A 12,143-nucleotide genomic window follows, 5' to 3' on the forward strand; every position below is an offset into this window, starting at 1 on the left:
GAATCTATGCCTCGAAGATGCAAGGCTGTGATTGACAACAAAGGATTCGCCACGAAATATTGATAGCGAAATACAGCTTGGTCAACATTTTGTCGAGTTTCACTTGTTTTTTGTTGATCACCTGATTGAATCTATGCCTCGAAGATGCAAGGCTGTGATCGACAACAAAAAAATGCAATGTCTTCGCAAATGGCGGACGTGTTTTTTTAACGGCGAAGAAAAATAACAAAGCTTAATAAAAACTGATTAAGTTTTAATTGAAAAGTAGAAGATTGTTTGGACAAAAAAGATTATAAAAGAAAAGATTGTGAAAAGAAAATAAAAAGTAAAAAGTAAATAAAGTATTTCAAAAAGAATTTTTGGTTAAAAAAGCTTCCGTGAAAATCTCAGATACCGGAAAAGATATTTCTATTGAAAATCAAAAGATAAAGTTGACTGTAAGTTTAAAAATTAGAAGAGGAAGGAAAAGTAAATATCAATACCACTTTCATATTAAAAATCAGATAAGCCAAAACAAGAAAACACAAAAAAAACTGTTAAAATAAAGAAGAAATACAACTGCTGTCAATGAAAAAGAAGTATGAAATGTTTTTTTTTTATCTAAAGATTATATACTTGTTAAAGTTATATTTTCTTATATAAACTTAGATTAATAACATCCTTCTTAGATAATATACTTATATATACATATTATACATATACTTTTTTTTCTTGATTTTCTTTGTTATGCAACTCAGATTTTTTTGTTTTTTTTTTTTGTTATTTATATATTTATTTTTTTAAATTTATTTATTATTATTTATCTTTTTATTATTATTATTATTATTATCTTTTTTCTGTAACTTTTAATGATGGTAGTGAAACAATCTTGTGGTATATGCTTTAAAGCGGTAGCTAAAAATCAATCAGCTATCCAATGTGATCTATGTGACAAGTGGATACACAGAAAATGTAATCGAGTTGACAAACTGACATATGAAAAAATCAAAACTTTAAATACCTGGTACTGCCTAATCTGTACAAAAACATTTCTTCCTTTCTCTAATATTTCTGATCTTGAGTTATCTACCACACTTGCAGGAAAGTCACTGAAATTTAACCTCGTTAAAAATCCATCTAATAATTCAAATTTGAAAAACCTTTTATGGGGACCTCAATGACTCATCTTATACTTCAATCAACTGCAAATACGTAGATGTTCCTAGGTACAATGAGTTATCCCGAAATTCCGTAAGTTATCTCCATATAAATATATCTTCTCTACCATATCATATTGACGATTTTAAAATACTATTAGCATCTTTTGATAATATGCCTGATATTATTGGAATAACGGAATCTAACCTGCATGATAAAGATGTGTCTATAACTAATGTTAATTTAGACGAATATGTAACCGTTCACACGCCAACTAAAGCTAAAAAGGGTGGTGCTTTGATGTATATTAAACCTAGTTTAAACTTTAAAGTTAGAACTGACTTAATCCTGGTTAAAAGTAAACAACTTGAATCTATATTTATTGAAGTAATAAATGCTAAAAAAAGCAACTTAATAGTTGGTTGTTTATATCGTCATCCAACAATGTGTCCATCTGAATTTGTTGATCATTACCTAAATTCTCTTCTTGAGAAAATTAGCTTAGACTAAAAGAAGTTTATGTTAATGGGAGATTTCAACTTTGACTTGCTCAAATGCAATACATCCAATGAAGTTTCATATTTTTTAGAACCAATGGTTTCAAATTCTCTTTTTCCTTTTATTATACAGCCTACACGCATAACCACTAATTCTGAAACGGTAATTGATAACATTTTTTTAAATTTTTATTCTTCTGATATAATCTCAGGCAATCTTACCGCTTCAATATCTGATCATCTTGGTCAGTTTATAATAATGCCGCATTCCAAAACGCAAACTTCACCTGAACCTATTTTCAGGAGGTGCTTTAAAAACTTTAAAAAAGCTGAATTTATCCAAGATATTTCAAATGTTGAATGGGATGACTTTATAAAAGAAGAAAATGATGTCAATTATTCCCTTAAAAAATTAATCGAAATTTTTGATTGTATTTTGAACAAAAATGCCCCTTACAAAAAATTGACAAAAGATCAAGTAACTAGTGATAATAAACCTTGGATAACGAAAGGCATTCTCAAGTCAATTACAATTAAAAATAAACTTCATAAAAAATATTTAAAATCAAAAGACTGTAGGAAGAAAAATTTACTTTTTGTAAAATTTAAACAATATCGTAATAGTATAAGCAATCTTATAAAGTTTAGTAAAAAGGAATATTACACAAACTTTTTCAGTCACAATATCAATAATATAAAAAACACGTGGAAAGGTATAAAAGAGTTGATAAATGTAAAGTCAAATAAAAGTTACTCCCCAACAAGCATACTGATCAACAACAAATGCGAAACTAATCCTAAAGCTATCTCTAACCATTTTAACAATTTCTTTACTACGATTGCTTCAAAATTATCCAATGGAATTCCGAAGTCTAAATTCAACTTTCAAAAGTATCTGACCAATCCTAATAGCAACTCTTTTTATGTGCAACCAATAACTGAAGAGGAAACCCTCGACTATATAAATTCCACTATCATTGAAGGTAAGAGTGTTGGACCGAACAGCCTTCCAACAAAACTTTTTAAACTGGTGTCAAAAAATCTATGCAAACCACTAAGTATCATCTTAAATAATTCATTTTGCAAAGGAATATTTCCTGATGTCTTCTAACTGGCCCAAGTTATTCCAGTCCACAAAAAAGGATCAACGGTTGACTGCACCAACTATCGTCCGATCTCTCTTCTTTCTAATTTAAGCAAAATTTTTGAAAAAGTTATGCATAATAAATTATACGACTTCCTAAACCAAAATTAATGTTTATATAAACACCAGTTTGATTTTCGTAATAAGCAGTTTACAGCTCACGCTCTTATCGAAATTACAGAAAGTATAAGAGTTGCTCTTGATAATGGAAACTTTGCCTGCGGGGTTTTCATTGATTTACAAAAAGCTTTTGACACCGTAGACCATGGCGTTCTCCTATCAAAGCTTAATTATTATCGTGTACGCGGCATCCCGTTGCAATGGTTTAAATCATACCTTTCCAATCGTCAACAGTTTGTTACTTTAAATGGCACCTTCTCAGACATCAAAAGCGTTTGCATTGGTATTCCTCAGGGATCCATATTAGGTCCTCTTCTCTTTATTATTTACATCAATGATCTTAATCTTTCTATCAAACATTCAAACACGTATCATTTTGCTGATGATACAAATCTTCAATTAACGACAAACTCCCTCAAAAAACTAAATAAATATATTAATGAGGATATGGCCAGTCTTGCTCAATGGCTCCGAGCAAACAAAATCTCATTGAATACTAAAAAAACAGAAATAGTAATATTTAAGACACAGTATACTAACTTTTCTAAAAAAACTAACAAGAATCTTCCAAAATACTTGAACTTTAGAATAAGTGGCCAAAAGCTGCCTTTGTCTAGTTACATAACTTATCTTGGTGTTGTGATAGATGAGAAATGTTCATTTAAAACACATATAAATAACCTTACTCTCAAATTAAACCGTGCCAACGGCATGTTAGCAAAAATTCGACACTACGTTAATTTTGAAACATTACTATCTATATATCACTCAATTTTTGGTTCACATTTACAATATGCATGCCAAGTGTGGGGACAATCTAAAACCGTCCGTCTGTCTAAAATCGTTTCGCTTCAAAATAGAGCAATACGAATAATTCATTTCTGTCCAAGAGACTTCCCTACTGACATCCTGTATCTTACATCCAAAGTTCTTCGTTTCTATGATTTAATCCAGTTTCTAAATTGTTCATTTGTCTGGGATCAACAACACGGTCTCCTTCCTTCCATATTTCGTAACTACTTTAACAGTAGGACAACGTGTGGGCATAACCTAAGATCAGTCACTTTTAACAACTTAACCATCCCACAAAAACAGACAACTAAACATGGAATAAATTCCATTACATATCAGTGTATCCTTTCTTGGAACACCCTTCCGTACACCCTAAAAACAGATTTTATCCTTAGATCCAAGAATCTGTTCTTAAAGTCACTCCATCATTTTTATCTAAAAAGTTACGCTTAACTTTATTCTTAACCTCTATAACTTTTTTCTTTGTTTATGTACATTTTATAATTTCTTATTTGTGTATATGCGTATATATGTATGTATATGTGAATACATTATAATAACTATTTGACCTATATTTTAAATTTTTTAAGTCTGTTTTACAAGTGTAACTTATAAATTTTTGTAAAGTTCTATTTTTACTATGTGACAAGTTTATTTCTTATGTTTTTCTCTTATCATTTCTTTATATTATTTAGGTCATTGCGTTTTATTAGTGAATTACTATTTGCAATGACCTGTGTTTTTTGTAACATCCTAAACACGAAATATATATATTGATATTGATATTGATATTGATTTTGTTTAGAAGGAAATCAACTTTTTTTAATACTTTTGAATAATTTATTAATTTTTGTGTAGAAATAATGAACTTTGTCATGAATAAAACTTGAAGAACTTTGTCTCTAAACAGTTACATAGTTATTTCTCTAAATTGAAAAAATGCAGCACTTTTAAATAAAGAAACTAAATTAGCATTATTTGGTTGCAACTGTTTTGTCCAATACTGTATGTAGTTTTAATGAGACATTTCTTAAGCTAATGCGGCAACCGTTTTACGACATGAAAATAACTAATGACCGTATCATTAAGCTGCGGAGCAGTGGTTGCGCCGGATGATTTAGCCGTAGAGCAGTGGTTGCGTCGGACTTGTAATCCAAGGTTCACCAGTTTGAAATAAAAAATAATTCAAGCAAATGAAGAACATTTATTCAAAAGGTGAAGGCTTTATTTTACAACTTCATCAAAATCATTTAATACTTTTATGTAAATATGATAACTAAGTATCGTAGGAGCCGTTGCGTGCAAAGGTTACATTAATAAACTTTATTGTCAGCAAACGAGTTTCTGAGTTTCTGGTGAAAGCAAATGTAAAGCTTGAGAAAAAGAAACTTCTACGAACTTTTGATAGAGATTTTACGAGCGAAGGTTTTGCAGGCTTCGACGAAACCAGAAGTCTGCAAAAAATGTTTTACACGTTATTTTTATTTCACGGTTTTTCTGGAGAAGCCTGCCTAATAGTTAATACAACTGTTTTTGTAAGTAAAGTCCCATGAACAAGCACTGATTACTTTGTTCTAAAAGATACTCAGTTTTCTGTATCTGCGGTAGTTCGGTATGGTTAAGTTTTTTCTAATATAGACGTAATAGGGTTGTATGTCTATATCAAGGTTGTATGTCTATAACTGTGTTTTCAAACGGGGGAAATTAAAATTGGTGTAATTACCGTTTGATTTTTAAAAAAAGTTTAAAAAGTAAAGTTTTCTCTCCAGCAAAACAAATATTAATATAAGCGAACACAGAAACAGACAATACATGGAGTAAGATGCTCTCATCGTATTATCTATATTTGACCATGATGAAGCATGACATGAAAGACTTTGAGTGCAAAAAGCAAGCTCTAATCTCAAATAAATTGTTTTAAGTTAAAAAAGGTATTTTTAAACACCTTTTTAAATTTAAAACAATTTATCTGACATTGGATTATTTTTGGTTTTAGCTTCGCAGCTCCCTGTTTCAGTGGAAATGACCTTTCTTTTTCGTACATAAAGTTAAAAGGAAGAATGGAACAAAAATAAAACGTTATAACCAAATTTCAGTAAAAATGGCTCATTTTAAAAAAATCTGTCGTTTCGGGCACAAGACGTCATAACTTACATTTGAAAACAACTTAATAAAGAAATCTGCAAAAAAAAAAAACGTGTTTTGATTTTATGAATCTATTGACCTTCATGAAGCTGTAAAATGACGATTTTCACGGCTTGAAATATTTCTTGCTATTTGAAATTATTGCTTTCAAGTTTTACTTAAGAGACGTTTGTTGATGTTAGTTTTCTCCTTACATATATTTAGGCTCAGTGAGATGGTTGCTGGATTTTTTTGCTTACATATCCTGTTATCGGTTTTCTGCGTTTGTCACGCTGAATTATGCGAAAACTGCGATCAGGTCGTTATAGTGAGCAGTAATCAGAGTGCTACTTACTGTGGCTCTCCAAGTAAAACTCAGAATGTGCAACCAAGTCTAACGCTAGCTCTTCAGAATATTTCTAAGCAGACATGCATCTTTTTAATGGAAGATCATGTCTTGTCAGATTATTACAGTTTAACTAACGTTGATGGACTTTCTATAACTGGTGTAAAAAATGGTGACAGAATTTCCGTATCTTGTGTCAACGAGTCGGGATTTCGTTTTTCTCAATCTAAAAGTATCTCTTTCAGCAATTTAAAGCTTAACGGGTGTGGAAGAAACACAACTGAAATGGTGAAAACAGCTTTTTTATTTACAAACATCCAGAATGTGAGCTTTAATAACGCTGCGATATCTAATAGCATTGGTTTCGCGGTGATACTGCTCAACGTTTCAGGCGATGTCGTTTTTCATCAAGTCACTGTTCAAAATAATACGGTTGCAACCTACGGGGGCGGCATCTTTATTTCCCAGGATGGATTTGAAATAAAAGCTTCAATTAAAGTAACGAACTGCCTGTTCTCTTCAAACTCAAATGTGCGGAACTACATGCTCAAATTTACTCCGTATAGTTTTGGAGCTGGATTAGTGGTGGTATTTGGTCAAGCTTCTAAGAACAATACGCTTAAAGTTGACAACACGTCCTTTGACAGCAATCAAGGATTGTTCGGAGGGGGCTTACTATTAAGGTTTTTGAACGATTCTTGTGACAACAATGCGAGTATTTTAAACTCAAACTTTACCAAAAATAAGGCAAAGTTATATGGCGGAGGCATTGATACTTATAGCGATACCAAACATAAAAACTTTATTCAGATTGTCAACTGTAGTTTGACGAAAAACGCAGCGAAGTAGGGAGGAGCTGTAAGCCTCTACAACGAGATGTTTTCAGAAGGGATGATCAAACTAAGAAATTGCAGCATCTCCAGCAACTACGGCGAATTAGGAGCAGGTATCTACGCTGAGAAAGTTTCCGTTCAAACTTCTGCCGTGGTAGTATCTAACAATTTGCGTCCGTGGGAGAATCCACTCTCAATCGGACAGGGGGCTATTTTTGCATTTTTCAGCAATATTACGTTTAAAAGCGATAATGTTATAAGCTCAAACAGTATCACTGCTATAACATTGGACATGTCAGCTATGACTGTTTTCGGAAGCCTCTTGATTACGAATAACAGCGGTGTTTACGGCGGCGCATGCGCCTTATACCAACATTCAGCCATAGACATTCGCAATGGCTCTAACGTTATCTTTTCTTACAACAAAGCTTATAAGGGCGGTGCAATTTTCGTACAAACGACTAGTCCGTTACCTGCATCCGAGTCGTTTGATGAGTTGAACGGATACAAATGTTTTATGAAAGTGTTTATTACAGGATCTAACTTATCATATGTAAATAATACTTCTGAAGTGAAAAAGGGAAACGATATTTCTGCATCTACACTAAAAGGATGCATAAACGGCGTTGCTTCCGATGAAGAAAAACTTGTCCGAACGTTTGGCACTCTCAACATTGTAACTAATCCAATTAATGTAACGGTGAACGAAACCGAATGGAGTACTAAGTATCCAGGCGAATGGTTTAGTCCTTCTGTTCAACTGAAAGATGAAACTGGTAAACTTGTTTCAGATACAATTGAAATTACAGTAAACAAAACTTTTTTTTTCTCTGGCTTAAACTTGAATATGGATGTTAAAATGACTGGAGGCGTTATGAACGAGAACGAATTTTCTTTGAAAACTGAAAACGTATATATGGAGTTTAAGGTGAATAATAAGTATTGTCCGTTTGCCTACTCATATTCGAATGGCAACTGTGTTTGTAACAAAAAAAAAATCAAGCGAAAGGGTTGATCTGCAATCTTGACGGAACTATATCCATATTTCGTGGGCTCTACACTGACATTAATCAAGATGCAGTTAAAAATGACAAGGAAGCTACTGAAATGTGCCCGCTTGATTATTTTGGAAGTAGTAACTGCAAGCCATGTAAGCGTTCAAACATTTTGCTTGCTTTATTGTATTTGTTTCTCACCCCATTTCTCATTGTATGTTTGTGCGCAGTTTTTTTCAACATTTGTATATATGAAAATTGGCTTCATTCATGCATATACTTTTACCAAGTTTTGAAGTTTCTAATCGGAGATACCCTGGATGAAAACAAAGGTTTAAAATTCACTGTCGATGTTCTTAGTGTGGATATGTTAAGTGGAAACTGGACGACTCTCGATTTTTGCTTTATAAATGATTGGACAATGTTAGACAAGTTGGCGATAGAATACATTATCCCGGTGGTAATGTTTATGGTTTTATTTGTTATAGTACATTGTTTTAACTTCGCATATAAACGTTTTGGACATAAAATTTGCCATATTCTGCCTTTACCTCCACATAAAAACTTGAAAGATGGAAGACATGAAGATTGTCATCTTCTGGCCTTGCTTCCACCAATACTTACACTTACCTATGCTAATATCACACGAATTACTTTTAAGCTCCTACAACAAGTGGAATTCTCTGGAGAAAACTCTTCGCGGCGTCCATTTTGGTATGCATCCATCAAATACGGACAGTACCCTCATCATGTTTATTATATACCACTTGCAGTTTTTTTTTTAGTAGCAATTATTTTTTGTCCACTTATGTTAGTTCCTAAGTTAAGACTGAAACTTTTGGGGAGCAACCGTGCATTGGTCGATCCATTTTGTGGAAAATTCAAAGACAACGGTTATTACCAAGGATTCGCTTTATTCTATTTTTTTTGCGCGAATAGTAATTATAAGCTTTGGTTCATTTTTAACAAGAAGAATTGATAAGTATACAGCGGTTACTCTCACATCTATTCTACTGTTTTCGGTATTTACTTTGTCGTTTCCTTTTAAAGATGACGGGAAAATAAACTACTTTGACTCCTTTGTTTTGTTCCTCCATGTAGTTTTGGGTATTCTTCAGATTGGAAGGTTTGGCCTCTTGCTCGACGATTGGAGGAAAGGCGTTGGATATGCTATAGTGTACATTTCTTTTCTACCCGCGGTGATGGTTTTTATTAGATGCTTTTATCGCTTAATACGTTGGATAAGAGATAAAAATGTGGTTTTTGGTGAGTTGCATTTACATAAAAGTTGTAAAAACTTCTGTTAAAATCTAAAAAAGAGAGTTTTAATATTTATCATATATATATATTTAAAGATTCCGTTAACGCACTTTATTTATACTGAGGATTCTACATTTAAAGTATTAAGTATTTTAGCCATCAGTTGAAAGATAAAGCATCTTACCAAATCAACCTGTACACGTTGGATGCAGTTTGTTTACAATGACTTTGTATTTCCAAAGATGCTTTTCCTCTAATGAAAGTTTCTTAAAACAGGAATTATATCAATTTTTTCAGAGTCATTCTCACACAGCTAGGAGCAGATTATTTAGTGAAGCTTTGAATGATATTTATACAATATATTTATTTTAGCACTTTTATGAATTTTTCAGAATTCCGTCGAGATGATCGTCAAGAAAATGATGTAACTCCGCTACTAAACAGCTCAGCTCCCACCGTAAACATTTAATACAGCACGTTAATTTAACTATGGTATTTAGAGCACAATGTATTTACTCAACTTCACTCATCTGCAATTAAACACAGCGCCATTTTACAGATTTAAACTTTTTTTTAGTTATTTGCAATATTTTGTGTCATTTTTTCCTATAAAGTTGAAAAAAATGAGCATTAACAATAAACTAAAACAGTTTATGTGACATTAAAAAAATATTATCTCGATAAAAAAAACCTCTTTCTACTTTGGCTCAAAGTATCCTCTCGTTCTTTTACAAGGATGCTGTTAGACGAAACTCAAAATCTCATTGAAAAAGAGAAAAGGAACATAAATAAATCCTCTTTTTTTTGTGATTAAAGAGCGATCAGCAGATCAGGGGGTTACAATGTTTCAAAGCAAATCAATATTTATAATAACTGCTTCAATTAACTCTATGAAAACTTTTTCGTAATTAATACTAATAAAACTTTTTTTCTGTTATTTATTTATTTTTTACTACTGTTTAATAAAGTTTACCTCTTTCGATACAAATAAGTAACTGAAAGTTAATTATTATTATTATTATTAATATTACTATTATTATTAATAGCATTATTATTGTTATTAATATTTTCTATTTTTATTATTGTTAATACTATTACTAGCAAAAAGCAGCCCGTAATACGGGTTATGGTCGGTCTGTTACTTAACAGACGGACCATATTAATAGTGGCAGTTTTCCACAATTTAAAGTTGCGAAACCTTAACTATACCCTTTTAGAAAAACGCCTTCAAATTGACAAAATTAAACCATCTGTAAAATTAAAATAAAAAGTATGCGGATGTAAAATAATTTTCCAATTATTCAACATTATTTAAGTAATTTACAACTGACGTAAGTCACATCAGTGTAAGGCAGAACCGTTTTCCTCGACATTACTAAGTTCAACACAATATGTTTTTGGTTACTAACACAAAATAATAACACTTTATTATGCTTTAAATTGACGAAAAAGTAAGGCTATATTCTTGTTATATTTTTTATAACATGAATTTTAATAAGATTAATATTAAGCAAACGTAAATTATACATGATTTATTAATTTTTTGGTATCCCCTTGATACATTTTTCTTTAAAACAGGAAAATGTCTTTAAAACGTTAAATGCACATAGCCAAATAAATTTATTAAAAATAACTGACCATTACTATTTATGGCACTAATCTGACCATTTTTATATATGTCCTCTTTGTTTCAATAGCTTTTAGTAAACGGTAACTTACTACCATTTGCTAAAAATTCCTTTTGTTACTCGAAATTTAATTCTCTTAAATATTTTGACACTAATAAAGGACCTCCCTTCCCCGTTTTTGCCTTAATGGTGGTTAGGAGAATAGTTATTTTTATTAAGAATAGTCAAGTTTTTGATGAAGACCTTTTACCAGAATAATGAAATGTAAAACAATGATTTACGTGTATAAGAGTTTTTTCTTTTTAATATTTATAAGATTTAAACATATATAGGAATTTTTTCTTTCCTCAAAAGTGTTGCAAATCCAAACTAAGCTAATTAATTAGTTAAAAACCTTATAAAATTTAAGCAACTCGATATTTGAAAAATGCGCTAAACTACAATATTCACAACCCATTTAAAAAGATTCCCTAAATTACGTACAGCAAATTATTAGGCTTAAAATAGAGAAAATTTTAAAAAAATTGCACTAATTGCATACATTTATATCATTTTAACTGACCAAAATTTACAATAAAAGGTAATCAGGTTTCTTTTTATAAATCGTATAAATGCGTCAATCGTAAATCCTAAAGAAAAAAAAAAATGGAATTATGATACTATAATTACAACAACAAAATAAACAAAAATAAAACACCACATAAAAACTGAAAATCGATTTACCTATTTATAGTAACCCATTTTGACATGGCAGTTAATATAAACATTTATCGAAAATGTAACAATAAAATCTGTTTCGAAGTACAAAAGGAAGGATTAACAATACTATAAAAAAAAAAAAAAAAAAAAAAATCAAATTAAGATATAAATTGCATTTTTAGCATAATGTTGTCTTGGCTTTCAGTAAATAAATAAAAGCAGTAAGTTCCAATAATGAAACTACCTATTATTCATTTTTTACAATAGTCACCAACATGAAGGTGTCTATTGTTAAAAATGAATACCAACAAAACATCACAACAATAACACATAACAATAGAATATTTACATCCTTGATCCTAAAATCCAGTGAAGATAACAAAGCAAATTAAAATATGAAAGGCAAAATTAGAAAACCAATTTAAAGTTAACTATATTTATCTTTTTACTAAACATATAAATACATAAAAGTATATTTGTTTTTATGTTCAATATTAGTTATTCAATTACTTCAAATTTAGGACATGAAAACACCCTAGACTTAAAGATCAAGGTTGCATACTTTCAT

General features: G+C 30.9%; 1 protein-coding gene and 1 pseudogene across 3 annotated transcripts in view; one reads left to right on the forward strand and one right to left on the reverse strand.

The window, feature by feature from the left end:
- Positions 1–5,951: 5,951 nt before the first annotated feature.
- Positions 5,952–12,143, forward strand: part of LOC149885424 (uncharacterized) — a 10,048-nt pseudogene continuing 3,856 nt past the window's right edge.
- Positions 11,401–12,143, reverse strand: part of LOC149885425 (uncharacterized) — a 2,481-nt gene continuing 1,738 nt past the window's right edge. For all 3 annotated transcript variants that reach the window (XR_016455082.1, XM_090096293.1, XM_090096294.1), the window contains exons 4-5: positions 11,600–11,701; positions 11,401–11,505 (exon numbers count right to left, since the gene is read on the reverse strand). The gene's annotated coding sequence lies outside the window, so the exon portion shown is untranslated. The remainder of the gene's footprint in view (positions 11,506–11,599; positions 11,702–12,143) is intronic.

Source organism: Hydra viridissima, unplaced genomic scaffold (genome assembly GCF_058129835.1).
Source record: "Hydra viridissima isolate aposymbiotic clone 2 unplaced genomic scaffold, HvirCarnegie_v1 scaffold_8, whole genome shotgun sequence".
NCBI classification, from domain to species: domain Eukaryota; kingdom Metazoa; phylum Cnidaria; class Hydrozoa; order Anthoathecata; family Hydridae; genus Hydra; species Hydra viridissima.